The sequence below is a fragment of the Strix aluco genome, chromosome 1 (assembly GCF_031877795.1).
Source record: "Strix aluco isolate bStrAlu1 chromosome 1, bStrAlu1.hap1, whole genome shotgun sequence".
NCBI lineage: Eukaryota > Metazoa > Chordata > Aves > Strigiformes > Strigidae > Strix > Strix aluco.
Genome location: NC_133931.1, coordinates 66,626,048 through 66,653,337, shown reverse-complemented (window position 1 = coordinate 66,653,337; position 27,290 = coordinate 66,626,048). Strand labels below are relative to the sequence as shown.

The 27,290-nt window shown below is 41.6% G+C and overlaps 1 long non-coding RNA gene across 1 annotated transcript in view; it reads left to right on the top strand.

Annotated features, from left to right (window-relative positions):
* The window catches only part of LOC141923122 (uncharacterized), an 81,672-nt gene that overhangs the window by 29,978 nt on the left and 24,404 nt on the right, over positions 1-27,290 (top strand). The window contains exons 4-5 of the long non-coding RNA XR_012623192.1: positions 169-373; positions 10,458-10,582. This is a non-coding gene — a long non-coding RNA (uncharacterized LOC141923122). The remainder of the gene's footprint in view (positions 1-168; positions 374-10,457; positions 10,583-27,290) is intronic.

The following is a 27,290-nucleotide window of genomic DNA, read 5'->3' as shown; positions in this document are numbered from 1 at the left end:
ATTAAGCTAAATCTAAATTTTAAAAAATATATTTTTGCAGGGTTTTTTATCTGAAACTAGGAAATTTGAGTCTTGGTTAAGTCAGAGCAATAAGCACTGACATAGTACTTCACCAGAAATTGACCATCTCCTAATTAATCAAACCAGATTGACAAAGTCGGTGTTCAGTTCACAGGACCCTCCATCCGATGCTGAAGTTGATGTTCTTTCCACCGGCACACCAGATGGAGTGCGGTGCCAGGGACCTTAGCCAAGGGGTCACGTCTCACAGCCCTACCACAGTCCACACCCTGAGTTCAGGGCATGACCTGGCATCCATGAGCAGGTGTGCCTGGAAGTATCGTGGGGAACAGCCAGTTTCCAGGGTGCTTTGGTGAGTAACTCTGCCCACAAGGCAGATCTTCTTCTGGAGTCACTAGTTTGTGGAAATGAATTGGAGAAAATTGGCTTTTGTAGGTGCTGTCAAAGAAGGGCTTTCCTTCAGCATCCCAGTGCCATCACCTTTTGCATTTTTAGAGACTGTGCTTTTGTATTCATGGCAGGGGAGCACCCTCTGGACAGTTGCCCATCCTAGGGCTTGTTCTACAGAGTGGGACAAACGAGATGATAGGAAACCATGAATTTCGAACAATGTGTCTAGATATGTATAGGACTTTGATCTCTCCCCATAGTCCTACACAAGATATGTTTCCCAAGGGGCAGACTTGTGTCCTGTGAAAAATAAAAAAAAAAAAAAGCATTCATATACTGGGATTGTAGGATTTGTTTTAGGAGGATTTCTTCATCTTTTTTTGTCTTTTTGCATCAGGACTATTAAGCCCCTAAAAGACATTTTCAGGACATTGTATGCAGACCAATTCAATGGCAGATTACAAATTTAGGTGCCTAGTTAATACTGCCAGAGGCTCAATCTTTAGAGGACTGACAAAGTACAGTTCAGAACATGGGATTTCATGCTGTATATACATTTGATTGACTTTGTTACTCAATATTCATGTTAGCGTGGTGTCTAGTGCAGTGTGGGAGAAACACTTCATATTATATCGCAGATAAATGCACAGGAATATATTTATTCTCATATTAAAATGTCATTATTGGCTAAAAATCAGGACTTCAATAGTTTGAAGTTTCTGTTCATTTGCTTAGGCACTGAATTCAGATGGCACTGATGAAGTTTTTCCAACTTGCCTCTAATGCTGCTGGCAGTTCTCCCTTTATCTCTGTTTCTTTCCACCTCCTTGCCTGGACAACCATTTCTCCTTTGCTTCATGAGTCTCTACTCTGTACCTTGTTCCTTTTTTCCCTAGCACTTAGTTTTAAATCTACCTCCCTGGGGATGTTCATCTAATGTTCTTAACAAATAAAGTCTAGCATTCTGTGAAACTCACATGCCTTCGGGTTTCACCACAGACTCAGATCATGGTCAAAGTTTTTCTTAGATTCATTAACCTTTTTACAGGGGCTTGGTCCTTTCATAAAAACCGAAAGCACCGCTTACTTTCATTATCAAGGACCACAGGAACCCAATGGCTTCATGACATTTTCATAGAAAACAGTTTGTAGCAATAGTTTCTAAATTTAAGTAATCTGCAAGCCTTGTAGGAAGTTCTGGGGATGTGCATATATGCAAATCATACACAGAAAAACTTTCTGGCTACATATAATACTCTTACATTTGTCTTGTTTTAGCCTTAGGTCTTGTATTATCTATAGTATTGTACAAGTTTTAACTTACCTTTAGCAATTTTGCTTAAAGCTATCTCTCCTACAGTACAAATGTTGTCACATGGTTTCATTTTATCTGCTGTGTGCACACATTTTGCCATTTTTGGTGTATCTCTCACAATCAGCTATTCCAATAAGTACAGTATCATTTATGTCTGACTCATTAACCATGCAGTCATTTCTGTTTCACTTGGTTTTGCTCTTAGTAAAAACATGTTTTATCAAAATTGTAAAGCTGAGCAAATAATTTACATCAAACACTTTATCTTCCTTCTCCTGGGAAATCTATGACCAGATTGCACTTATTTCTCAATTATTAATTATTTATACTTTTCCAACACTGACTAATTAATTTCTTACTATATGGATTAATTACAGATATTCTAAACAGAAATGAATTTCCTTCACTCTATAATCAGTCAGCGAGGTCAAGTCACTTTGTTTCAGATCCTTGGGTCATATCACACACAAGCATTTTTTACTTAGAAAAAAATGAAAATACTAGTGCCAGTAAAGGGGACAGCCCTTGAACATTTACAGGAAAGCACACACCTGTGTCTTTCCAGGTAAATGGATCATGTTTTGGTTAACATTTTCATTCACATTTATTTTGTTAGGTTGTGAGGATGCTAATAATGCAGCAGGGAAGTGAAACCTTGTTTTGCACATCCGTGTACATTTTGAGTATCTGCAAAAAGTCTGAGCAACACAAAATTCAAGATCCAGCATCTCCTGAGTGTGAGTCTCAGATGTCCACCCTCCCTTAAAAAAGTGCAGTGAAATTAAGGTCAAGCGATGGGTGCATGTTCAGGCAACACCAGGCTGAAACCAGGATATACCTGCCTTCAGAAAAGATCAACATCTGCCTGTGCTGCCCTTGAACAAGACCAACAGTGGCATTAATTCACCTCACCCTGCTGTACTGACTTTCCAGGAGAAGGGTAGCAATGCTACCTTCAGGGTTCCCCTGAAGGCAGCACACCAGGAAAACTGTTCTGGTCTCCTTGTGAGCAAGTCAGAAACGAGCTTGGATGTTTGTAAACTCAGGCAGATGTCTCCCCTGCCCACTGCAGAAAGGAGTTCGGGGTGCCTCTCCAAAAAGACTATTCTGAATATCCCTTTGGTGAGGGACAGTCTGTCAATCACAGATGAAGTGCTGAGCTTCTCTCAGCTTCCTGTTTTCATTAAGACCAAGCGAGCTGTATCTTCTAAAGAGAAAAATTTTCTGTGTATGCACTGTGAGGGGCAGTTTAGTTAGTTTTAAGATAGTTGTTTAAAAGGACAAAAAAGATCTGGTCATAGCACAAACACCTACAAGGTGCTGGAGCTTATCTTGCAAGTGGCTGAATGTCTATTTGTCTGAAATTTGCAGATAAATATGTAACAAACACAATGATTTTAGAGGTGTTTAACAATACTGAGCTTTTCATAACTGAATTTCTTCACCCAGGCCCATTCTCTAGGCCTGGTATCTTCTTGACTCACTCTTCAGACAGCAGTCCCCTCCATTAGGAGTTAGGGTGATATTAGACATGTAGTTGGCATAGTAACAATTTGAAAACTCCTGACAGGGCACTCTTCTGCCTCTCAGAGCAGATTTTCACTGCTCAGTTAATGAGCTAGTAATATTTCAAAACCTACAGAGAAAAGAGGATGAAGGCAGAACTATAGCCCTTGTTGACAACAGGTGCAGGAACCGACAACCCTTCCATCTTTAAAACTGTGCCTTCTTTCATTACTTAGGTTAGCCTTGAAAAAAACATGGTTCTTCAACACTCACCTTCTGCTTCCATGGCCTAAGGCCTGGTGGTGGCCAGGCAGTGGGCAGGTTCATGCTGGGATGGGTCTTCATTGACAATGGTCCTTATTTTATAGCTGCCATCTCTTAAGAGGGTAGCATATGATCCTGCCACCAACCTCTTAAGTGGGTAGTCATAGTCATCATAACATAAAAATTATGTCTCTGATGGAGATGTTAGCACCCCTGTTGTCTGTGGTAGTGAATCTGAACAGGTGTTTCTATTGAGCTGTTGCATGGGCTTGGCTTGTTGAAGTTGGGAAAACTGTAAGAGAAACTAATGCATCTGGGCCTGTGCTCTGCATTTAGAACTGGATTCTCCTTCAGGTCCCATCCCAGCATATAGCAGACAGAATGAAATTATATTATCTACCTGATAATTTATTCTAGAAAAATATTTTGAGTGGAAACAATCAGCAAGAAATTTGTCTTCCTTATTCAGCAGTTAGGTATTCTCTGTTCTCTGCAGAACATGGTAATATTGTGGGGTGATTTCCTCACTGTCAGCTTATAAAAATACCACACTAATTTGTTGTAGTTGGAGTGGCTCTGCTGGGAACCCTTCCAAAGCAGTCAAATACCTACATGGACTGACTTGGCTGCCTGGCTTACTACATGCACTCTAAATATGGCAGGGTGAGACGTATTAGAACATACCAGCCTAGTCACCATCTCCCTGCTCTTGTACTCTTCATAGTAAAATCAATGCACATTGTGCTCTCAGGCTGAGGCTATTTTTAGGTGTTATTTTTCCACTCAGTCTGCAGCTGTTTTCAGTCACAAGCTTCTTTAACTAAAACAAATACACAGTCCTTGGCAAAGAAGAGGTTGTAAAGAGGACAGAAGTGTGCACATGAATCTTGTGCCTGCCTCATGGAGTTTTACGTAGAGAGGGTCAGAGGGGAGCAAAGAGGACCCTGATGTCCAGGGAAGCCAGGGCCAACACTCACCATTGTGATTAGCCCTACTTTCAGCCCTCTTCCAGAATGACCGATAAAGGACAGGCTCCTCAGGGCAGAAGAATGTGGGAGGAGGAGAGCTGGAAGACTACCAGACTCATCATTATCTGCAGCACCTCCCCGAGAGATACGCACAGTCACAGTCGTTGCTGAGCCTTTTGCCTTCAGTATGCACAAGCTCCTTCAGCAGAATATGTAATCACATCAGCCCGACTGCATTGTTGTCATTTCCTCCTTCCCTCTCCACCTTGGGGAATGGAGAGAATGGAAAGAATGGGAACAGTTATCACGTGGGATGCCTCAGAAACAGTTGGTCTCTGAGCAGGAGATCTGACTTTTGGAGAATTTCCTAAGATTTGCAAAGCACAAGGGCTGAGCTTCCCTTCAGTTACAGCTTTATTCTTTCTTCCCCACTGCTCCACTTGGCCCCAAGGCAGCAGTGGAAGTCCATAAGGCCAGAGCTGCAGCTCTCTGTCTTCAGTGTGGGAATGGCTTGGTTGAACTTCCTGTTAATTAAGAAGCAGGAGAGAGCAGATTAATCCAACTATGTCTTGTTTGGTAAGATGAGGTTAATGTCATATTAGGATATGTTTGAAGTCAAAAGGGCATAACAGTAGCCAGCCAACTGCTTTTAGTGTTGTTTGTCAGGCTCAGGTGATGGAGAGAAGTGAAATGGAGTGATCATATTGTCTGAAGTCCCTCCCATGCATCACACTGGACATCTTCACTGTCTATGGTGTAAACAGATATGGTACTGAGAAGACATAGGTCTTGAGATGTTTCTTAACATTTAGTGCTGCATACAACCCATGAACACTGAGAAGCCATACCCCCTCTCATAAATTTCTTATGTCACAAAACACCATGGTTGTGCTGGTGAACATGAGGAGATGGGCAGGCACTGTCTTCATTTCTCCATCACACCATTCAATTAGTCTGAGGAACATAACTGAAATAATGGAAATATTTTGGTGGATAGTACATGCTATGCTTGACAGCAAATGTTGGAAGGATTGGGAGCTCAGATTATAAAATCCCTGCTGACCTCCTTAATTCTGCACAAGGCACACTTCTGACATGGAATAACATTCACAGTGTCTTGCAGACATCATGCTATTTAAAAAGCTTTCTGTGATACAGGCCTTTCGCTGTGAGGCTGATGCAAGTAAAACAAGTATAATTTTAGCTTTCTCTGTTTTCACTAAGCAGTGTACTTACTAGTGTCACTACATAAAAAGCTAGCTAGCTATGGTGGTAATTAAAAAAAGCTGTATCATGAGAGTCATTTATGCTCATCTTTTGACTCAGATTGTTGAAAAATCAGCTTTTGGTAGAGTTTACTGTTTCGTTGTTTAATATGGAAACTTTCTCACACTGTTCTCACACTGTCCCTTAGGAGAAATGCTGCCATCCTCCATGTGGACTGTCTAAACCACAAGTGTGAAGTGCCTTGTTGCGCTATACTATCAAGTTCTTCACTAGGTTTTGTATGAAAAGCAAACAAAGACACTTCTTCATGAAATCAGAAGTGTGCAGATTATATTTCACATGTGTGAGTTTCCTTGTTTTTATTAAAATTAAGTTCGCTCATTTGCCATTTTTAAGCTAGTTTGAAATGAGGATCACCTTGTATCCTAGGAAACACAGTGAGAATTTTATATGTGATCACATTTTCATCCATGTTATGAAAAAAGCAGATGGTAATTAGGTGCATTATTCATAGGAAAGCTTGTTGAGCGCAGTGTCTGTATGGTTCCAGCTTCGATTAGAACTTGTTTGGAAGAACTACTTCATACCTTTCAATTGCCTCTCATTAAGTGTAATCATTACTCTTCTGTGGCCTCAGTGTGCTTTAATTCGTGCAAAACAGCATACACAATATTATTTAGAAAAAAACAGCAAATTTCTGGGGTCCCTTTCATTCTGCTTGACATCAGTGTGACATTTCTGTCCATCCAAATTCATTATTTTTTATTGCAGCTGTGAATGTGCCTTGTAAGAGACTACTCTGCAGTGGGAGAGGTGCAGAGCTGTCATGTTTCAGGGACAGCATTGGAAGAGACCAATTCATCCACTTAGGTAGTGCAAAGGATGCTGAGGGCACACTTAGAGGCTGGGGCAGTTTGCATAAGAAGGGCAGGTGTCAGGATTCCTCTATCTTCTAGCCTTCCACCACGGACAGAGTGACAGAGCAGAAAAGGCACAGCCACGCTGCAACAACAACAAAGCGTCTGCACCAGGATTTGTTAGCTCAATGTTGTCTATTTGCCTATTTAGGTGAGTCCTAAATCATGCCCAGCAGGGTGACTAGAAGTTGCCAGGTAGCTGGTTGGCTAGCCAGAAATTTTCTGCTCCCCTCCAGGGACCCTTAACTCCTGCTGTAGGGCTCCAAGTCAGAAACACTTCTTGGGACCCAGAGAATCCAGGGCAGTATAATCCTTTTGCAGAGGCTATACTAGTGACATCCTCCATTTCTGAGTCTGACTTTCGCACAAACTGGGCAGTCCCTTCAGTACTAGGACAAAAACTGTGTTCTCCAAAGCTAGTGAAAAGGCAGACACTAATACCTGTGCCTTTTGCTAAGAGAAAGCCTCAGTGCCTCTTTAAACAACACATTTGCTGCTCACCTTACAGCAGGATGCTTTCTAGCCCCCATCTGAACAAACAAGACTTACTGTCTTCCTTCTAGTTTGCAATCTCCTACTCCCAAGAAACACAGCTGGAAAGCTGAATGTAGCTGCTTCCCCTTCCACCTTTGACATTTTCTTGATTTGTTCACTGTTAAGCTTTCCATATGGGTATGACACATAGCCAGGTGGTGGTGGCTTCCTTTAACTTCTGTGGGGAGGACAGTGGCCATGCTTGTACTGACAGATCTCTGCAGCATTCAGCTGAGGTACTACTGTCTCAAAAAGCTGACAAGCCTTTGAAACAAATCAAGTTGACATAATCCCAGGAGGTCACTCTAAGGATGTCCAGATCTCTGTTGGATAGTTCTGCTAAAAGCTCACTATAGTTCCCTCCTTCTCTTGCTTTTGGCTTTTCAAATGTCACAAAATGTAGCCATGGACTTTTTGTCCTAACACAGAGCATTCACTGAGTCCTGATGATATTAGTGATCCCACATGAATGAGCCAATGCACCATCAGGTAGTATAATACACCACATCACATATCTTTGGGGATGCAGACAGTTCCCTGTCTCTTTCCAAAACATGAATCTAATATTCAGTTCTTGTTTCTCAGAAGTCTTCAGTAAACTATCCCCCTCAAATTAAATTCAGGTGTTTCCACCTGTGTAGCTTTGCAACTCAGAAAGTAGAAACATATACAAGAAAATACAGTGGGATGATCAACAGAACTAAGTTATACCAGAGTGAATGGGACACCCACTTCAAAGCCTGACTGCTGTTTTAAAACATCCATCCTGGAGACCCCAGAGCAACTGCATGGCTACATACATTCTTACAGAAGTACAAGGTCCATCTGCAGCACAGCATTTCCAGTGAGCCATACGGTCCTGACTAAGGAATTACCCAAAACTGAATGACTGGGAAGTAGGACCCACCACACACAAGTGTCCTTGTTTCTCACTGAAAAAATCTTGTTAGCCTAGCCCAGTCTTGCACTTGGGCTTCCTCCAGAGACTTCTCTGTAAAAGAAACCCAAGAAGTCCTCACAGATGGTACTCAGACTTGGAGATCTCCATATGGAAAATATTTTTGGAAAGACAAGTAACTGTAACTGGGTCAGACAAGGAGATTTTTTTTCATACTGCCCCTGAAAATAAAGAGGGGTAAGGCTATTGTTTGTCTGGTTACGCTACACAGAGGCTTCTGTAACCTTCTACAGCATGCTAAAGTGGGCAAATAAGGATATTCAAGCACATATTAACACTTGCATCATATAAGAAAGTGTGTGTGTGCATGTGTTTAAGAGAGGCTATTTAATTTTATCCATACTGTAGATGTCAATTTTATTTATTTTGTGGTTAGGATATTAACAACTTCTACTACGTCATCTGTATTTGCTTCTGAATAAATTAATTTCAGTGTTTTCTTTAATGACAAACTAATGCTTTTAACATCTCCTCTCTCCTTTGCAGCAGACAATACACTCAGACAGTGCCAACTGTGTCCTGCAGAAATAGATTGCTTTAAAGTAGCCATCAATAAATAGATGTGAGGGTCAAATAAACCTGGTAAAATATACACTTGACTAAACAATGCATCAACACATTTGAGACTTATTTTTTCACATTTGAAATGTTTGCCAAGTCCCTGACTGATACAGTAGATAAGATGGTTCTTAAAGATTCAACATAGCCTTCTTCAACACTGGTCTCCCAGAAACAAGGCAACACAAACATGCCAAAAAATCAGAATCATTCACATTCTGTGCTTTGCTAATCATAAAGTCCAAGAAAAATTTCCTTTTTCTGTTCTTCACTTAGAATTCCTTGTGCCTTGAGTAGGCTACTATTTAAAGTCTCACCATGATTTCCAGTATAGATTGTTATCATTCATTTTCAGGCTTCTGCCATCAGAAAAGTTGCTCACTTCTCTAATAACTCAGGTCAGGAATGACCTTAAGGCTTCTGACAAGATCTTTTTTGGCTCACCTTCTGGTGCCTCTGGTCATGAGATATCTGTATTGCAGATCTATATCAGACAGCTGAAGGCACACATCTCTAAGCACAATTCTGTCAGTGTTGTCAATCTCATTTCACATACGACCCCAGATGAACCACAGGAAGGCTGAGTTCATTGTCTTCTTCCTCCTATGGCTTCCACCTACACATTAGCTCTGAGTTCCCAGCTCAAGAGAAGCACAGGTGAAATAAGTGGATTTCCTTCCTTCCTTCCTTCCTTCCTTCCTTCCTTCCTTCCTTCCTTCCTTCCTTCCTTCCTTCCTTCCTTCCTTCCTTCCTTCCTTCCTTCCTTCCTTCCTTCCTTCCTTCCTTCCTTTCCTTCCTTCCCACTGTTTTCCTGATCTTTCCAGGCTCTCCAGGTGGTGGTTCTAGCCAGTGCCACATACTGACACTTCACAAGGAAGCAGGACACTGCCCCAGACTAGCCTCCATTACTACAGAGGTCACTTATGACCAAGTGCCCATCTGGGCTAAAATATTACGTTCCCCTTAACCAGGAAGCCAAGCCTTTTAGGTGTGTATTTTCTCAAGCATCTAGTGAAGCTAAGTCTACCTCTTCCCCAACTGCCAACAAAACAGAAAGTATAAATAGCCCTTATTTGTGGATGTACCTATCCTGTTCTACAGGCAGTGGCTTGCTGTTGTTACAGAGAGCCTTGATAAGAGAAGTCTATATATTGTGTGAAGGAGAGCACAGCATCCTGTGAACAGGTCTCCTGTCCCAAGGGTGCAGTCTGCTGCAGGTGCCAGTCAAAGACCATGCTTCACAGTACAGCTCTGCTTCTCAATCACATGCTCTCATTTAGGAAAAGTCAATTTCTGAGCCCATCTTGCTGTGAAGAAACAAAAAACCCCAGTCTACGACTGGTTTCAGTCATAGTGATGCTGCCTAAATTAGACAAGGACATGAAAGAGTGGGCCTGGTGAGTGCATAGGCTGCCATTCATTTGTCCCAGTATCAGTATTCCTGTCTAAATCTCTAACCTCAGGTGTCTGTCTCAGTATAGGACCTTTTAGCATCCTATTAATGGCCTTTTCCTAGAAAAAAACCCATCCGCCATCCCAATCATCCCATGCTCCCCCTACCCAGTTACCAAATCCTCTAGACCTCCTGATTGCTTTTCCAGAACAGGCACATGTGCCTGCTATAAGCTTTAGCAGCCGAGTTGAAAATATGAAGTGAAGCAAAACAGATGGAATTTCACAACCAATTAAATACTACATAGGGAACCATAATGCGTAGGCTCCTCATTTTCAAACTGAAGTCAGTCACCTTGTTAAGCCTCCTTGAAGCTGTGACAGATCCCCTATGTTCTCTTCTGCAGCCCCAGAACTTGTGTAGCATCCTGCATGTTGTGAGTATGCTGAGATGCTGCTGCAGGACCAAGACCTTGCTCTGGAGAACCAGTGGCTCCACCTTCCCTTCACAGATTGACATATCTTGTCTGAAGTGAGTCTGTGTTTCTTTTGGTATTACTGAGACATCATGGTCTGATTTTCCATCTGTGCCTGGTAGTGCTCTCTTGCTTCACAGCTCAATTGAAAAATGGGGTAACTATTAGAGAAGACTCTTTAAACAACTGGGAGATGTTGGGTTTGTGGCCAATAAGTGTTATGGGCTTGTACAAGATAAATCCATGCCAAATATCGGTGAGGGAATTCTATGGCAGAAAGGCATAATTAATGGGAAGAGGAACTCCCTTGGTCCAGGATTCCCCTTTTGAAGCTGAGCTTGTGGAAATCAAAGTTTATAGTACTCTTAAGTGAGAGGAGGACCTGGCCCAAGTGAATTACAAGAGAATAAGATCAGCACATATGATGTGAGAATTAGGCTTAAAATATCAAGGGCCTGGGGATTTTTTAGTAAAGCATCTGATACCTGGCTCTCACAAAATCTCACCCACTAAATTAATTCAAATGGGATTGTGCAGATTTGCTGTGTGAATATAAATGCAGTGATGACGCAGGGAATCACCCTGTAAGAAGCTGCACAGACCATCACTTTTGACATCATTGTCAGTCAATTGGAGAAGGGTCAAAGAGAAAGCTTGAACCTGTAGAGTGAACTCCCAGTGTGGAACACATTGCCTGGGGAGAACCATAGGTTCCAGCAGCATGGGCTACTCAAACAAGAATGTGAGATCTGTAGCACCACCAGATATTGAATGGGTGGGGAAAAAACTACATCTATTATCCTACCAGAGGACTGAAGTATATCTCATTGGCGGATGTCTTACTGAGGACATAAAAAGCAACTAACCATTGTAGATGAGTGGAAAAGTTGAAAAGTGAGCTAGGAGGGTCTTTTGGGAGGGATATGTTCCCTGAAGAGACGCTAATCTTTGGCTCTGTTCACACGCTTCACCTGAAGCCAGTGTGCAGCACAGGGGAACACAAAGATGAGGGGCAATTGAAGATGGTGAGGTTAAGGAGGGGAGGATCAACACTGTTCGTTTCAGAGCTGCACAAGCTTCCTGTGCTGATATGTGTGTACTTGCAAGAGAAGAGGGGGAGAGAAAACACCACACTGCTTGTTGTGAAAGGTTACAGGAGTAAAAAGAAACACAGAGGTAATGTAAGAAAGATGTTTGTAGTTAGTACTGGTACAGCAGTCAATTGAATGTGTGTCAATTCCCTTTCTTCCTCTCTGCGCTCAATATATATATTTAGATGTGAGCAGAGACATTGTTAATCTCAGATCCCAAATGCCACTTTGATAACTGCCAAGATTTTGGGGGGGCTGCTGTAGCAGCAATAATACGACGTTATGTTTTCTGTCCTGATGGACGATTGTATGTGAAGTGCTCCTGTCTCCAATATGTACAATATTTCAAACTTTCCTGCCAAAAATAAAAATGGAAAAAATCAAGAAAGCCTTGAGGCAACAATAACTTATTTGACATCAAGTTACATGGGTTTTACATGTTTATTTCCTCAAATATTCAATTAAAAGCTTACTTACTGTGGCAGATGTCATATCACATGGTGCATATGCTCCCTCTCCAATACAGAGCAGCTTTTTAGAAATGACTGCCAAAATGTTGTAAGAACTTTTATAATGGTTTCAGGATGAAGCATAAAATGTAATAAGTCACACATTTTTGTGCGTATTTTATTGATCATTTGGTACTGGCTTTCTCTTTGGGGGTGGGGGTTTTTTGATTGTTTTTTGGGGGAAAGGAGGAATTGTTTCCATGCAAAGCAGGAGAGAAGGAAACTGTTCATTATTTGGAAACTGAGCATAGGCTCTTTGTTGTGAAAAGACAGCTAGAATGACCTGAGTGAAACAGGTTTCTTTTGGTCTGCTCTTGTTCCTGCATGTGGAATGCAAAAAGATGTGTAACTACTAATAAGAAATACTTCAGTAAGTTTAGTTCCACTGAAGGCATTTTACTTCTCTGAAAAAGATCTCTGAAAACTATTGTTGGCCATTTGGTTAGCTATTATGTGGGTAAAAACAGGCTATTTTCCAAAATCCTTGTCTGATTTCCATTCATAAATTAGTACATGTGTTAACCCAACTTAGATTAAATATTAAATACATGCAATGCATCTACATCTCCCCAAATCTGGTATAGCCACCTGTTATACCTCACAGTGTAAGCCAGTCATTAGTGACTTTCAAGAAAAAATATGTTTTCTGGTTGACAGAGTCATCCATACTGGAGACACTGCATGCTTTACCATAGCATTTAAAATCAAGCCCTGGTTCGAAGATCCTGGACTACCTACATAAGGGTCTTATCAGCTACTATGATCTCCATGTCTTCCTTTTGACTGTCACTAGTAAAGCAGCTCTGAAAAAACTCCAAAGCATCATAAGAAAAGAACTGTGAAAAAGACTGAAGGTAACAACACTCATATTTGTTTCTGCCCACTGGAGCCTTGTATAATCACAAGGAATAGGGTCCCTGGAAAGATATTACTGTCTTGTTCAGCAAAGGAGAGTCAGAACTAGGAAAAAGAGTGAGTTTTTACAACATGACCATAATACATGTCAGCTGACATGTTACACACAGGACAAGAGTGAGGCAGTAATATGGATCTGTCTTTGCTAGCATCAGTGCCTGCTCCAATCTCTATAAACAACACATGTCAGCACTGGATCAATATACTTGAAACGACAGAGCTTTATGGATTTTGAGGAGCTTTTAGGACCAAAAAAAATTCCAAAATGTCTTCACTGAAAAGTAGATCCTGACTGTCACCTGAACACAGCAGTTAGCTCTCTGTGATTGCCCACAGAGAGTCTTTAACCCTAACTTCACAGTGCTTTCAATCCAGGACAGGTAGTGTTTAAATTTAAACTTTTGTTTCACTTCAGCATGGTCTTATAATCCACTTGCCTTGCCATAAGAAGACAGGTTAATCAAAGCCCATGGCTGTGAGGCTCCCCAAACATTTCTCTCTCCTCTTCTGGAAATAATTCAGAGCTGAAACTCCATGTTTGACTCCTTTTTGCAAAACTTCTACAGCAAGCAAGCAGGGATGCCATGCACAAAAAAAAGACTGGGCAAACTCACTTGACAGGATGAACAGGACAAAATTTGTGTTAGGGTTTGCCCAACATATAGTAGCCCAACAGAGGTGAGGCTGCTGCAGCTCCATGTCTCTAGGTCTGGCCAGTAGTGAGGCTGAGTATGTATTCCCAAGAGGCATGTGCAGACACATACACACAGTCATAGAATCATTTAGGTCGGAACAGACCTTTAAGATCATTGAGTCAACCATAAAGCTAACACAGCCAAGGCCACCACTAAACCATGTCCCTAAGTGCCATATCTACATGTCTTTTAAATACCTCCAGGGATGGTGGCTCAACCACTTCCCTGGGCAGCCTGTTCCAGTGCTTGACAACCTTTTCACTGAAGAAATTTTTCCTAATATTCAATCTAAATCTCCCCTGGCACAACTTCAAGCTGTTTTCTCTTGTCCTATCACTTGTCACTTGGGAGAAAAGACTGACACCCACCTCGCTACAACCTCCTCTCAGGTAGTTGTAGAGAGCGATAAGGTCTCCCCTCAGCCTCCTTTTCTCCAGGATAAACAACCCCAGTTCCCTCAGCTGCTTTTCATAGGACTTGTGCTCTAGACCCTTCACCAGCTTCATTGTCTTTCTCTGGACACACTCCAGCACCTCAATGTCTTTCTTGTAGTGAGGGGCCCAAAACTGAACACAGTATTCAAGGTGCGGCCTCACCAGTGCTAAGTGCAGGGGGACGATCACTTCCCTAGTCCTGCTGGCCACGCTATTTCTGATACAAGCCAGGATGCCATTGGCCTTCTTGGCCACCTGGGCACACTGCTGGCTCATATTCATCTGGCTGTCGACCACCACTCCTGGGTCTTTCTCTCCCGGACAGCTTTCCAGCCACTCTTCCCCAGGCCTGTAGCATTGCATGGGCTTGGTGTGACCGAAGTGCAGGACCCAGCATTTAGCCTTCTTGAATTTCTGACGTGGTTTAACCCCAGTTGGCAACTAAGCACCATGCAGCTACTCGCTCACTCCTCCCCCTCTGGTGGGATGGAGGGGTATCTGAAAAAAAGTAAAACTTGTGGGTTGAGATAAGAACAGTATAATAATTGAAATAGAATATAATGATAATAATAATAACAACAACAACAACAATTGTAACGAAAAGGAAGATAACAAAGAGAGAGGGAAATAAAACCCAAGAAAAATAAGTGATTCACAATGCAACTGATCATCACCCGCTGACCAATGCCCAGCCAGTCCCCGAGCAGTGATTGGCACCTCCTGGCCAACACCCCCAGTTTATATACTGAGCATGACATCCTATGGTATGGAATATCCCTTTGGCTAGCTCATGTCAGCTGTCCTGGCCATGCTCCCTCCCAGCTTCTTGTGCACCTCCTCACTGGCAGAATACGGGAAAATGAAAAATCCTTGTCTTAGGATAAGCACTACTTAGCAACAACTAAAACATCAGTGTATTATCAATGTTATTCTCATATTAAATCCAAAATACATCACTGTACCAGCTACTAGGAAGAAAGTTAGCCCTATCCCAGCCAAAACCAGGACAATCTGATACAGTTGGCCTCAGCCCATTGATCCAGCCTATCTGGATCCCTCTGTAGAGCCTTCCTACCCTTAAGCAGATCAATGCTCCTGCCCAACTTGGTGTTGTCTGCAAACTTACTGAGGGTCCACTTGATCCCCTCATCCAGATCATTGATAAAGACATTAAACAGAACTGGCCCCAGTACTGAGCCCTGGGGAACACCACTTGTGACTGGCCATCAACTGGATTTAACTCCATTCACCACAACTCTCTGCGTCCTGCCATCCAGCCAGTTTTTTACCCAGTGAAGAGTACATCCATCCAAGTCATGTGCAGCTGGTTTCTCCAGGAAACTGTGGAAACATTCTCAATGTACATATATATATACACCACTGGCCACACAGATCAGTGTACACAGGAAACGCCCACACCAATAAAAACATAATGAGTAGCCTGATCCTTTTTCCCTCTCTCAGTGATCAAGATGAAAGTCCATTAGAAGAAAACATATGCATATATAGAGATATATACAATATAGATCCCCCCTTAGATATTCAGTCTTTCCAGTAGCTGGCACCTAGATCCCTGGTCTCCCCAGCTGCTGGTACCTGACACCCACAGCCCCACTGCAACTGCTGGTACTTAAACCTCCTTTCTGACAGATACCTATACACACACATATACACTCACTACAGATCCCCCAGCAAGCGGCCTTGGACACTCAGGCTATCCAATCACTGGCCCCTGGATCCCCCTGCCACGCTGGTACCTCATGCATGGGCACACACACATAAGGAAACAGGTCTCGCTGGTAGCAGGTCCAGACCTATGGTCTCTCCAGTGCCTGACCCTCACACTCCTTGGTCTCTCCAACAGCGGGCTTGCACCTCCAGTCCCTCCAGTGGCCAGCTCTTAGTTCCTCTTGTCTCTCCAGTATCCATCCCACACCATCCAGCCTCTCCCATACCTGACTCCCACAGTCAGACAAGTGTACTGACCAGCCACCTCTCTACACGTGGCCAGTCCCTTCCAGCACATGAGGCAGAGGAACACCATGGCAGGCATACAGTACTCGTGATTTGGTTAAAACTGGATTAACCATTTAACCTGGTCAAGTGCCATTTTTTCAGTGAGCATTCTTTGGAAAGGATGTTCCTGGGATTCCATGACAGTATGCATTTTTCACTGCATGCCATAGGCAGGCATTGCAATGAAAATTACCTTGTAAAGTAAGGATATATTTTGTAAATACACACAAGGTTGATTCATGCACCTTTTAGAGGAACTGACTATACTAGGATCTGGAAAAGGTAAATAAAAGCTGCAGAATGGTGTGCTGTTATGTAATTTTAAATGGTGGTACAAATTTCAGAAATGAACCAAAATTCTTATCTTCTTCAATACTGTAGTTTACAACTTGATTCATTCAGATCATCTGGTAAAATTCCATCAGGGACTACAATTAGATGAATAAGGACCCTTGCAAGTGCAGGAGTGATGTTCACATTGTAGAACCCAGCCTATAAGAACATTTTACTTACCTCAGGTCTGACACAGCAATGAAACAAACTGAAAAAGTATTTAAAGTTGAATGCTACTTTGAGTATAAGGAAACAGACTGGAACTAAAGCACAAACACCACATTTTACATATATACCAATCCCAGTATTGCTGATCATTTTTTAATGCATTCCAAGCTTGCAACTACTATTCCTTGGAGACAATTGGTCCTTTGTCATTTTGATAGAGAAACATACAAAAGAGACATGGGAAGCCTTTTCCATCCACCCACATTTCCCCATTATTGTTGGACTGTTCCCTTCAGCAAGTTTTGAAATACATTTTCTGGTTCAGTTTCACATGAAACCAGCATTTCTAGTTCCATTATTGACTTTTACACCACCAAGGTGCTTCAGGGTTCGAAAATTCTTCCGTGACACTACGCTATTTTTTAAAAAATTTTTCTCAATCCACTTCTACCACTACTGAAATTGTACAGGGCATACTGCTCTAACCCACTGATATTAAGCCATGCTCCAAAAGACTGGCTGGTGGTCAAAAGTTGTTCCATACTGACCGGTGCCTTTAATTAAAAAGCTGATGAGATCAACACCAGCAACCTCACAAGAAACTCTGAGTACTGACAGCAGTCATAATAGTGTGGTAACTTTGGGAATTGCTCTTCTGGGCTATCCATGTCCCTGGAATGCTGGACTGGGATTCAAAATGTGCATTTCTGCCAAACTTTGTGAGGGATAAGAAGGTTACACAGAATATGACCCAAAAAAGTAAAGCCTTTGAAAGACTGCTGCTCCACAGATGCAGTTACCCAGAGTTACTGCAAAATCCAACTTGCAGAGCAGAGCTGGGAAGGAAAGAAAGTGCTGGGATTTAATTTCTTGCACAACTGAAAGGCAAAGCCCCTTTGAAAGACTTAATCTGACAGCAAAGCTGCCACAAAAACAAATGATGGTTTAGGGTCTCTACTGACAGAAAAAAGCATAGACCAAATATCAGCACAGGTATACTCTAATATGCGTGCTTACAAGCTTAGTTTGTAAGGAACCAAGAGCAGCATCTGTAGCAACAGCAATTTCCCCCTGGGTCTTTTGGAAAAGAACCTGCCTACATCTCCACTTCCTTTTATCAAGTAATGGCTACTCCAGGCTCTGTCCAAAGACACATGCTGGTGAAAGAGAACAGGCATAAAGGTCCCTCTTGATCTTGAAATCTCTAGTCTTAGGGGAACATCATGTTTGTACCTACTGCACAGCTCAGCCCAGCCACAGAGGGAAAACTCCATTCCAGTCTCTCATGGGAAAATTCCTGACCACCCACAACTACAGAGTGAACTTAGGGGATCTGGAAAGTAAATGAATAGCTAAAATAGAGCTGAAACATTGGCTGAGTTCCTTCAAGCATGAGGAACCTGGGTGGTGAGTCTTCTGTTGTCACAAGCATTTGTGGAAGCCAAAAGATTGTTTCCATATCCACATGGAAAGATGGAAGCTAGATGTAAAGTCAGCATCAGCAATTGCTCAAAATTACTCTGAGGTTGCTGAGAACTAGTCCTTTGAGGTACTGCATGCAGTAGTCTTTGAACTAAAGAAGCAAATAGCACAGGCAATTTTTCTTTGTACAAATCCCAATTCAGTATCCAAGTAGAAATTCAGATCCACATTAAGATACCTAAACTTAGGTTTCTACATGTGAGCAAGGTGTCCAAGATGCCCCTGCAGTCACTGGAAACTTAAGGGCTATTCAAACACACCTAAAAATCAGTTGCTACATTTGGTCAGCTCAATAGCTGTAAAGCTACATTAAATTTTGAAGTCTAAATCTGCAAGCTGAACCCCACCCTCACATCTCTCTGTGGCAAACAACTGGAACTGTGCAGCAAGAAATTACCGCAGCAATAACCAGACGTTACTGGTTCTACCTTGAACAAAGAACTTGGTCACAGACAGGCTGAACGTGGTCATACACTAATGAAACAGGTGATTCCTGCCAAAAAAGATAAAATGAAACAACAATTCTTCCCTTGATTTGACAGGTCAGGTTTGAGATCTTGTTACAAATAACACTTTTTGATCTGATTCATGGCATCATGCTCAGTGTGTGAGTAACTAAGAAGGTGCTGCTACCAACCATCCAGAAGTAGGAGATTGAATTACTTTAGAGATTTTGGTGATTTGGTTTTAATTAATCAGCATCAAGGGCCATCACTTTCTGCATGTCTCTCTTCTGGGGTATGCAGTAGCTCTCCCTTTTGAACTTACCTGTGACAGTGACTGCTTAATTTCAGTTTTTCTGTGGAATATTGAAACCTTCAAGTATGTCCATATTGCAAACAGGATTGATCAGAAGGTTGATTTTTCCAGAAATTGTACACAATTTGTTAGAGGGAGAAACCACACTATGGTCATGTGGGCTGGAGGCAGAAATGCAGACACTGACCAGAAAATATCACTTGTGGAAAATACTGGAAATTAGGAATAATAGTTTTAGTAATTTAAAAATTAGAGTCTAATAATAATGCCTAAATATACTGTAACAGATTATTGGAAAGGAAAAGTAACTTTCATATACTCTTGTACGTTGTTCAAACTCCATAGAGCTAATTTGTTTTACACGTGAGGCAGTGACCTGTTCCTGCCATTTCAACCGATTTTATTAATAAAGGTTTTCTAAGGTGAATGTATCTGATACCAAAGACTAAGTTTTCAGGAATTGGGATAGTTAAATTAATCGTTCAGGGCTTTTAACTCAACTCGATCATATTATGATGGAGAAATTTAGTCATAATGTATGACATTGACTTGTGACCAAGCTAGGTGATCTAGGAGATGGCACCTCTGGGCCTGTGATATTGGCCTGCAATGGTACACAACCAAAGGGAAAACATTTTTTTTCTAAAGATGCTATCTTTTGGAAAACTTTGCTTGCTTATCTGATCAATAATTAAAGAGGATGTGTTCTGACCTGCCAAAGAATATTAAAAGAGCTATCTGAAACAACCTTGCAATGTACTTTAAACATGTATGCAGTAACAGAAATTATTTGGCCCACTCAGATCTTGAAGTCAAATACTCATTTACTGGAGTCCATAGTGAAAGATGAGTACTTCCAGGGGTTGATTCTTCTCAGCTGTTAGCTGCAGATGGGATGAATTGTCTCCTGTTTCTCTGGATTAATTAAAGACAAAGCCAAGATCACTAATATAGACTAAACTTCAGTTTTAGATGGTCGCAGCTGAATGGATTCTTCCCTTACACTTTTCTGATTTGGAAACCAAACATTCTCCTTTAGGGTCAAACTTTTCCGGGTGTATACTGTAGGTATATACACCTACGTATGAGACTGCACTGTCCTATTCACTGATGCCAGGTTAGAGTAGCTTTGTCACAAGGTAAATAAAAGACGATGCTTTCTTTTGATGTCTGAGACATCAACTCAGAGTGAAACTGTCCCCCACTAGAGCCCTTGTACACAGCATGCAGTTGTTACACATGTGAGCTCCCATTACACAGTACAGGTCTCAGTAGATGGTGAACACACTCAAAACAGAATTGGGCATGAGCACCACTAATGAGACAGTAATGTATCAGGCAGGTCCTTTCTTCTTCCTGGGTTTTGGGCCACCTGGGTCAGTTTGGAAAAAATAAGTATTGGTCTTTATGCCAAATACTACCAATATTTATGTTCATACGAATATATTCAGAATTAGCACTGTTTTGAATCAAAGACATTCTCCTTTCAGAAACATTTATCGTCTAAAAGTTAGAGCTGACATTATTACCACTCTGCTCTCTGGATAAAACTGTTTTTGCAAATGTAAAAGCTAGGGACTTACATCCGGAAGGAAAGAAAAGCCCTTGGAAACATAGCATGGGGTCTTGGCTCCATTGAAATCAATGGCAAAACTTTCAGTGACTTCAGCTGGGACAGAATTCCAGGCACTGCTGATGAATTTGTGCATGCAGCTGCTAAAGCAACTGTGAGCATCTCTGGTGTGATTTCTGAATGTGAGAGAGAGGGACTTCTACAGGTTAATTAGTACATGCCTTCACTAAATCTACTGTCTTCCCTTTTGTTCCCCTTTAAAAATATTTTCCCTTTAGAGGAACGTACCACAAATGAAAATTGTTCTGCTGCTGTTCTTTGCAACACTGGATGTGAATTACATGTACTGAGTGGATGATCCACTCTGCAGGGAAGTACAAGACAACAGGGAATATTTATCTGTCACTGTAAACACAGCTAAGAATTAAAGATGAAGTGGTCAGAACAGGGAAGTATGCACAATGACTGAATAACATAAGCATCATGGTTTTCAAATCTACCTGTTCTGTAACTGTGATTAAAGCTATCTTTAATTCATCTTGGATTTACCTTGTTTGGTTTCTGCCCATGTATTTGGGAAATTTTAAAACCTGCTTTTTTCAGATTCACTGAAATGTGGGAAAAAAAAAAGCCAGTTAAAAACCAAAAGATGTATGTGATAATAGAACACAAAGATACATTGGAGAAACATGAAGTGAATAGTCAAGTACATGGCATAGATCAGAGGGGTTAAATTAACGCACAGTGAATATGCAACAGTTACTCTGAGGAAACGAAAAATGATCAGCAGATCTACTCAAATCAATGCAAAAAAATTGACTCTGACCTGGTGTGTCTCTAAGAAAAACAGGTGAAAGCCTATCCTTCTCCCTAGGAGAAGATGCTCTAAACTTCCTAGAGACAGACACTCTAAAAGTGATTAACAACAGCATCAGTTGACCTTTGTGCAGTCTTTTAGAGATCATTCTTCTCACTAAAGTGCGAGGTTAATAGATGCATCCAGATTACTCATTTTCAGCTGTTTCTACTTTAACTAACATGTAAAATGCTATATACAACGGCCATGGTTTGGAGGCATTGTTTCTACATTCCTTTTTTAATTTTAGCAGCTATATTTTTTTCCTCTTAAACCCTATAATAATCCTGTTTTGAGGCATGCTTAATTATTTAACTTTGCCATTCTCTCAGGGAAATTATGGACTAAATTGCATGCATGTTATTAATACAAAGCACCATTTTGTTAGCTAATTTAGAATTTCACACCCACATCAAACAGGCACATGTCTATAATCTATTATTTGTGATCCCGCTCAACTGTGCTGAGCGGACAGAGCCTGCACTCCTGTTCTTCCTCCCCGCTGTGAGGGCAGCATCCCGCTGTCAGGTCCCCTCAGAAACCCAGCCCTGCACACACTGGTACACCATCATTTGAATCTCCCAATTTCACAGCCTTTCTCCCATGCTCAGTGGACACAGCTGGCTCCTCTTTTCTTTTTGGAAGTTGTTTTTTTTTAAAAAAATTCCTTTACTACTGCTTGATTGCCATTGGATACACTCTGGCTCAGCGTATACTTCTCAGCTTAATTGAGATTGTTGCTGGCCCAGGGTTGGGCCCCACCAAACCAAGTGTCAGAATTTCTCCCAGAAAGGGGGAAAAGGTAAATTTAAACTCTCCTCCCAGTTGGTTTTGCTTTTAATTTAGAAATGAAGAGCGTATATTTATTTCAAAAGGTTACGTGTCCCTTCTCTTCATTCTTGGCTCTCACATTCATTTTGTATTGCAACGACTTCATTTGAAGCCTTGTGCAGTACAATGTTGTTTCTACTGTAATGCTGTTTAATGTAGCAACACAAACCTGGCAAGTGACCTGAATTTCACAGATCAACTGCAACCACACAGGAGACGTGGGGACCTGCAACAAGAATGTTTTGTTTCCTCTCTTGATGTTCTAATTGCTGCCCATGATCCAACTGCTCCCCCATCTGACCTTGAATGTAATTTTCATCACTTATTCTTTGGAGGCTGTCTAGATGTATGACATGTCTGCAATTCCTCTTGGTATAATGCATATTCAGCACCTGATCAGCTGCGTGTCTCTGGGTGTGAGACAGTCTAAATGGAGTCATATCAAATGAATTATGTGATGTACAGGGTGTCTTCAAGTATGTCATAAGCATAGTGTATAAGCCAGATTCAAAAGGCAAAGCCCTACTCTGTTGAATATTTTGCATGGACCATCTGAGAACCCAGATGTCTTAATAGAGGTTCTTTTTTAAAGCAAGTAAGACTCTTTAGACAGCCCGAGTGGCTGGAATATTGATACAGGCATGTAAAACCCAATGATGCTTTGAGTATGTCATGTATCTTTCCTGTGATAGTCTTTTTTCTAGCACTTTTCTTCAGACAACACCTCAATTCACACAGAGGCACAGAAAGAGTGAGGATGAGTGTAGGGGATGCAGCTGAGCAACTGAGACAGTATCACCTTCTTTTGCCAGTACTTTTACAACTATATGTTCATTGTATTCTGCATCCATCAGTCCCCTCTCTGAGGGCCAGAGCAGACTGCTACCCACAAAGCTTTTGTGCACTCTTGTTGAAACACATTACATTTCTCCTTTTATTTCCTGTGGTTTTTGTTAACTAGAGGACTAGATCATTCTGGACGAGAGCATTCATTTTCATTAAAAGCTCAAGATCACCCCATGAGTATGGATCAGCCTAGTGGCAAGACTTTAAACTCTTGGTGACAGCTTTATTTACTCATGTTTCATGCACAGTATGTTCCTTATATCCCATATGCCTTCTCCCTCGGAAACAGCAACCTTACATTCACAAAAAATCTAGTTTTACCAATATATTTTTAGTATACATCTATACATTACTAAATGTAGGTCTGACCCGGAAACCCTGTTGCACAGTTAACTTCGGGAATGAACAGAGAAATTTAATGTGGTGTTTGGGGGCATCTATTTCTAATTTGTGAAGGCGTTCTTTTTTATAACTGGGGAACACCAACCAGTGACTGGGTCAAAAGGGTCAGAGCTGTGTAGGAGAGCTGTCTTCAAGATCACCGAAGGAAGAGGGGGACCCCTCAGATGCACGTTCTCTAATTTGGCCCTAAGCCCAGCCAGACAAGACTCCAGGAGGGGCAATACTCTCAGACCTTCTGGTCCTCAGGGGCAGCATCCTTTTCCTTTCTAGAGCCACCTGACAGACTCCCTGCAGGGAAGATCTCTTCTTTTGTTAACGTCTCCATCTGCTGCTCTGGCATGGTGAACCTAGAAGCCATCTCTGGCTGGTACCCTGCTTGATGGAACCTGTGTCCAGTGGCAAGAGGCTGTGAAGGATTTACAGATGATTCAGCAAAGGGCTGGAGAGACATAAATGTACTAGATGCTGGGCTACACTTTTTCAAGGTTAGATGCTCATACTCACTTCCACCAACTGAAAATACATAGCAGTTCATTCCTAAAATGTGTTTGTTTACCCTGTCCTGATATGTATCATGGACTCAGCTTCAGCTATGCTCCATCTCATTCAAACATGGGAAGACATGCTGAAGCAAACTGGACAGACAACACTGACCTGAACAAGTTTTCTATCAGTTCTATAGCTGGCCATATCTTAACCATAAATGAGAAAGCTACAGAGGACTAACTTGTCTCTTTCCCCAAAGTCTCCTATTGCACAGCTGCCAATAGGCAGAGCTGGTATAACCCTAAAATCACATCACTGTCTGTGGGGCACGCTTTCAAGGCACACAGATGTCCACTGATAGAGCCTTGCGCTGAAACATGCAAATGCACCTGCCATCAGTGGTAAATCCTATTATTATTAATGCTAACATTAGAAGAACTTAACTAATGGAGCAACACATCTGGATTTGTAGCAGAAAAACATCAGGACTAAGGAAGTGAAATTATATTCTCAGAAATGAATTATTCACTACATGTGTACAACCAGCAGGAAGAGAACCGCAGGCTGAGGAAAATATGTTCAAACTTACCAACAAAAATAAATACATGAAAGTATGATGTGAACATCAGCTACATTTCCTAGGCAAAAGCTCCACATGGGGGCCTGAAATCCAACTATATTTGCATTTTGACATATTATCACCAGAAAAGACATAGCAATGAAGCCCTGGAGGCAAGGGAGTTCAACATTGCCAGGCCATCTGGGCTTTTTTCTTGTGGGTGGAAAATTCCTCTGCTCCCAAGTGTCCTACAGGATTCTGCAAAGGGAAGTAAAGAGGGTAAATGGGGGATGCCCTGCCTTAGAAGCAATGAAGCCATTGCAAGGAATCATCCAGACAAAAAGGCTGTACTCTTGAAGACCGCAGGATGTTTTTGCACTGCCTCCCTAAACCTAAGTCATCCACTTGCTTCCCCTTTCTTCACGGTCTTTATGAGCTCACTATTATCTGCTGTAACTCTTCACAAAGCTGTTCCCCTTCCTCTCTTTCTCATTTTCCCTCTGAGCAGATCCCCTCTTTGATTTGCCATTACCCTTTATCCCAGGCACATCAGTCCTACACACACACACACACACACACGTGTGCGCGCACGCTTCAGAATTTGGAAAAAAAAGAAAAGCACTTTGAAATGCTGTCATGGGAGTGCCCACTTTGAAGTTGTGCTAGGAAACCCATCCTGGAGTGTTTATGCTCCTGGGAAAATTCAGCCCAGATGTGACAGCAAAAATGGTGATGCTCGAGCCACAGTTACAAGACCTTGCCATGAGGGACCACTACATGAGTGGGAATGAATGGAACCAAAGTACATTTCAATCAATGAATTTATGCTGATGTGCTTTGAATCAAACAAAGAAACTTGGGTCTCTACTGATGCCTCCAAGGATGGCCCTGGGGCAATGCTGTTCCAGGAGAACAGAAGAGACGCACTTGGCTTTCTGTGGCATCTGTTACAAGACTGGTGGCTGAGCCTGAACAAAAACATGCCTGACTCTAAATAAAGTTTAGGCATGGCCCACGGGTGTATGAAATTTTCTAGGCATATGTAAGCTTTGTAACTAAACAGAAACTGGTCTTCAGAATTACTTTTTGCTTATATACAATCTAATGAGAATATATGTATATACACAAACATATATGTTAAGGAATCTGAATTATATGTTTGTATAATGAAGCCTAATGGTAAAACTACAAAGTTAGTTATTTGACTTTCAGATGATGAACGGTAGGTGCTCAGTAAATGCAAAAGTATATGACAGATGAAAAAGCATTCTCTTATTTTTACTTCATTACAGAAAAGTGCATGTGAACTTGTGTGCTCATGCAAGTGGCAGCTCACCAAGGGTATGAGGGAGCTGAAAACCCTGTGCTCTTTGCTAGCTCACTGAAGGTCGTCAGAGGACAGCATAGGGCAAATTTCAGTCAGGCTTTGAAGAGTCTGTCATTAAGGTGGTTTCTATTTCACAGATGAGGGCCACTGCAGTAGCTAGAGGGAGCAGCTGCAAGGCAAGTGGTGGGCAGGCTAGAAACAGGCATCTTCAGTCAGACATTATCCATGGTAAATAAGAAGAAAAGTCACTTTACAGATATGCTAGCACTTGGAGCTGGTGGTCAGCAAGTTCATGTCAGACTGTCAAACAGGATTTCTTGAACAGGGACTATGATTAGTTTCCTTTCATACTGTAAGCCTGCAGTTTAAAAGCAGGTCTTTTCTCAAGAGGATTCTGCCAGTCATGAAGCATGGTGGCCCACAGACAACCTCAGAAGTCTCAAGCCATCTGGCTTCTTTGATTTTAATGATACATAAGAAAATGTCTCTATCATCGTAATAGCATCTTACGTAGCCATTTCTATCCTTACCTTATTTTTACCTACAAGTCTATGGTGAAGACCAGATGGTTAAAGAAACCATTTAAAATCCTAACCACCATGACTGCCTTCGTTTTACACATCTAGTGGACATAAATTCTTGTCATCTTGTTTTATGCGAATGGCAGGATTTATTAGATCAGACAGGTCATTAAGTAATTTTTTTTCTTTAATAATGTCTTTGATTCAGTGAACTCAAATTTATGCCCTGTTATAGTGTGCTAACAGCTATTTTTGGCTAGGAAAGTCAGCAATAAATCTGAATTTAATAAACTGACAATAGATCTCAATGTGAAAGAAATTCAAGGCACTCGTTTTTCCAGTTATTTAAAAGCAGTGAATCCTTGCATAACTGCAAGACTAATTCCAAACTAAAAGCATATTCTCTCTAAAAATATCTCACTGATTACAACATGCAATTCTGCTTAACATGGAGATTATTTTAAAAGCTGTCCAGCAATTGCCCTGACTGCCAGTGGCAGAGTGCTTTTTTCACCTGACAAAGAGGAAACAGAATTTGGGATTGTTCTTTTGTGAACACCACTCTGTTTGTGAACAAGCATATACACACCTCTGTGGGCACTCCCTCCTTCTCCTGCCATCCCCGTTCTCTGCACACACACACACACAAACACACATACACACAGAGAAAAAAGACCTGGACCTGGAGAAGAACGGTGGAACATGTTGCTCAGTGAAGTTGTGGAATCTCCATCCTTCAAGATTTTGAAAACCCAGATGGACAAGGATCTGAGCAACCTCATCTTGCTCAGAGGCCTGCCTGGTTTTAAGCAAGCGGTTGGACTTGTGTCCACCAGAGGTCACATCCAACCTAAATTATTCTACAATTCTGTGAGCTCATCAGCTACCTGCTCTATTCTTTGCTAATGAAACTTTTCAGGAGCTCCATGCACACAGACACAGCTTGTCTACAAAGGGAAAA